Genomic DNA, 4,408 nt, shown 5'->3' on the forward strand with positions numbered 1-4,408 from the left:
TACTTAAGGGCGTTGATAATTGCAATAATAAAGTTCAGCTCCACATTTGGCCATTTAAAACGTCTCGATGCAACAAGTAATTTTGTTGCCTCGATTCGAGTGAGAAATCCAGTCTGTTCCGCCCTGCATCTTCTAGGATTCGCGTGAGAAATCCACGTGTTTTCAACTCGCGGTCTTCCTGAAATCTGATCTGAAAAGGAAATTTGGCGCCAAAGAACAGTCTCGGCAGTTAGTTTTAACATGCAATTTGATTGGTTAAAACAAATCCGTGGGCGGAGAAACCGTCCAATAAAAGGCTTGCTTATTTCTGCAGAATTTCTTACACTCGTCTTGGGGAAGCTTTATGTCTTGACAAGCTTCTTGGACTGACCTTCGCTTTTGATCTGAAACAGAACATATACATCAAATCTGTTGCCAAGATAGCTGAAAAAAATGGTTGGATCACTCTACCACTCCGGTAGGTATCTCACTGCCGATGCTATCTTCTATCTGCATAAGAGTCAAATACGCCCTAAAGTAGAGTATTGTTGCGCCCCATCCTACCTTAAAAAAAGTTCAAAATCGGCTTTGAAATCTAGTAAGTGATGCCCCTTTTCTCTTCCCTGTAACTTTTTTCCTACAGAAGAGACATTGCGAGCTTGTCTCTGCTCTGTCATTACTTTCGTTACAAGTGCTCAACTGAACTCCAAGCTATGATTCCCCCTTGCCAAACAAAAAATACTTGACAAGCTACAATTTTTTTTTTTTTTTTTTTTTTTTTTTTTTTACACAAGGAAGTCGCCACTTATCAAGGCCCAGAGGCCACTTGGGGATAAGGGTTATTGCGTGTACAGTAATCAATAGGATAGTATCGTAGTAATCGTTAGTAATGGAGATTTGATAAAGTGTCTTACTTAAGGGGACGGTTCATCAGGAATTTGTTTATGTTGAACTTGAAGACATCCAAGTTGTAGTCTGTTTCCCACCTGACTACACTAAAGACCTCTACTGGACAACCTAGAGACTCTCCAAGTTTCTGCCTCCTAACGCGAAAACATTCTAGAATATTCTATTCTTTTTCTTTCTTTCATTTTGGACACAGGCCTTCTTCTTTCAAAATAAATCCAACATAAACAAATTCCTGATAAAACGCCCCCTTAAATAAGACATTTGATAGGGTATGGCATAAAGGTTTACTTCATAAGATCGCTAGCTATGGTATAGCTGGAAAAGTCTTCTCAATTATTAAATCATTTCTTTCTGATAGGTTCATAAGAGTAGTAGTTGAGGGGCAAAAATCAGAAGCTCACAGTATTAATGCCGGTGTCCCTCAGGGATCCATCCTGGGCCCAACTCTTTTCCTGATCTACATTAATGATCTTCCAAATCATATCCTTACATCATTTGTAGACATTTATGCTGACGACACTACCATTTATGGTAGCACATCTAAGACAGTAAACGACCAAGTTCTCTCCAATTCTCTCTCCTCTGATCTTGAGCATGTAGTACAATGGGGAAAGGAGTGGCTGGTTACTTTTAATGCATCTAAAACCAAGCTTCTCTCTTTACATCATCAACATTCTAATTCACATTTGTCATCAATTGAAATGAATGGCTCTCGTCTTCAGGAGGCCTCAAGTTTTGACAAGCTTCTGGGCTTGACCATTACTCCTAATCTTAAATGGAACACGTATATCAAATCTGTTGCCAAGGCCGCTGGAAAAATGGTGGGATCTTTCTATCGATCCAGTAGATATCTCACTACTGATGCTATTCTCTACCTATATAAGAGCCAGGTACGTCCAAGGATGGAATACTGTTGCCACATCTGGGCAGGAGCTGCTAGAAAGGACTTGTCCTGCCTTGATAGAGTTCAAAATAGACTTCGTAGCCTCGTAGGAGATGTCCTTTTCTCCTCCTTGCAACCTCTATCTCACAGAAGAGATGTTGCGAGTTTGTCTCTGATGTATCGTTATTTTCATGGAAAGTGTTCGACTGAGCTTCAATCTATGGTCCCCCCTCGCCAAACTTTCACAAGAAACACTCGTCTAGCTGTAAACACTATCAATAATTTCCCCCACTCTTTATCTGTGCCTAAACCTAAACGTAGATTCCATGAACAAAGCTTCTTTCTTAGAACTGCACGCCTGTGGAATTGTCTTCCGTTTTCCTGCTTTCCGGCTGACTACAATATGGTTGTGTTCAAGTCTAAAGTAAATAAGTTCTTGATGAGCTGTTCCATATAAGTTATTAAATTTACCAAATTTTCATTACTAATGATTACTATATTGACCAATTTCTACTGTACACTCTTTAACCCTTATCCTTGAGTGGCCTCTGGGCCTTGATAATGTGGTGATGCCTTTGTAAAAAAAAAAAAAAAAAAAAAAAAAAAAAAGAGACACTTTATAAGATCTCCATTACTAGTGATTACTACGATATTATCCCATTGATTACTGTACACGCAATAACCCTTATCCCCGAGTGGCCTCCGGGCCTTGATATTACAAGAAAGGTCTCCCTTTTCTTGTAAGTAAGAAAAGCATTAGATAAGTAAACATGAGATTAGATAGATCGAGATTCGAACCTCGTAAGCAAGGTTTAGGAATAGGGCCAGAAATGGAATTTTCGCATTGTTCAGTTTTCACATAGAATAGTTTAGATGTGTTGTTTGAAAAGGAATTTAATTATTCAATTCTTGTTTTAAGGTCAGTTAAAAGAATGAACAATAGACAATTAAAAACATATTGAAAAATAAGTTAGGTCAGAAAAAAGGTAAGAATTCTTTGTCTGCAAAAACGGTTTGGACATGTGCGAACCATGCATGTTTAAGCCACGTGTGTTCAGGCCACGTGGGTCGAGCACGTTCTTTGACATGTGAATGACGTCATAGCAGAAATGTAATTCTCAATAAAGACAAGTTAGACAAAGTTGGAGAGGCGAGAGACAGAGCTTTCACATAAAATAGTTTAGATGTGTTGTTTGAAAAGGAATTTGATAGTTCAATTCTTTTTTTATGAAAACTGAATTAAAATAAGGTCAGTTAGAAGAACGAACAATAGAAAATTAAAAACATATTGAAAAAATAAGTTAAGTCGAAAAATAGGTTAGGAGAATTCTTCATTGGCAGAAGTGTGTTGTGGAAATGTATGTTTACGCCACATGAGTTTCCCACATGTGTGTGGCACGTGTTTGAAGCCATACATGTCTCTCTTTCTCTCTCTCTCTCTCTAATATGGTCCCCTACACAAGTGGTGACTTCCTTGTAAAAAAAAATTTCCCCCACTTTTTGTCTGGGCCTAAATCTAAATGCAGATTTCATGAATAAAGCTTCTTTCCCCAAACTGCTTGCCAGTGGAACACTCCCACTGGTCTGCTTCCCAGTTGAATACAACATGGTAGTCTTCAAATCCAATGTAAACAAGTTCTTGTTGAGCCGTCCCCATAAATAATCAAATTATATTCTCAAGTTAAAAAAAAAAAAAATTTTTCAAATTCTAGTAGTTCGGGGGAAGAAACTATTGGGGTAGAAGGCTTTCCGGCATCAAATGACCTTTAGGTATGATTTCTGCGTAAGTGCACAAAACCTTTAATAAAAAATTAATTTGCAACACAAAAGCATAGAATAATTAACCAACATTTCTTTTTTAAAGAAAACAACGAAAAGGTTTTTTTTGTTTTTTTTTGAAAGAAGAAAGACTGTCCGAACTGAAAGAAAGAAAAAGAATAAAATATTCTAGAATGTTTTCGTGTCAGGGGGCAGAAACTTGAAGTGAAGTAGTCAAAACCTGAGGGGGAATCAGTGGACAGAGAGTGAGAGGAGAGAGGTCTGTCTTCTTTGCTGGTCTGAGTTCCTCTGCTGGCTGCTGGCTAGTTTCTGACAGGGATAATTAGTTCCTTAAGGGACAATTAGGATTAATGCGCCTTAGTAGCTGACTGGTAAATGCGTGACCGAATCAGTCAGCAAGGGGTATTAATCCACAAGAGAAAATAGTATGTAATGGTGACTGCTACAGATCTCTATGATGAAAGGTTGATTGGATTAGAAAACAATTTTGGATCAGCACAACGAGTGAGATGATCACAGCTTGTGCAGTGAATTCAGCCATGTTTTTATTTACTTTTTTTTTTTTTTTTCTTTTTTTCATTTTCTTTCTTTGGAGATTGTAATGCTGGGGATGGGGGCAGCCAAACCAGCTGCTAACATTCCCCTGCTTTTTATTGAAATCAACCAAGGGCTCTTTTTTTTTTTTTTTTTTTTTTTACCGGAATAAAATACAATATGATTGAATCGATAACTAAAACTAAAAATAAAAAATATCATTTTCGTTTAGATCGCCAATGACGTCACATATTTTAAAAAGTTTTCTATGACGTTATCATGCTTTATTTCTTGTTGTTGTTGTATTTATGACGTCATCATTGT

This window comes from Euprymna scolopes, chromosome 41 (genome assembly GCF_053919585.1).
Source record: "Euprymna scolopes isolate OS-2025 chromosome 41, ASM5391958v1, whole genome shotgun sequence".
In the NCBI taxonomy this organism is placed as follows: domain Eukaryota; kingdom Metazoa; phylum Mollusca; class Cephalopoda; order Sepiida; family Sepiolidae; genus Euprymna; species Euprymna scolopes.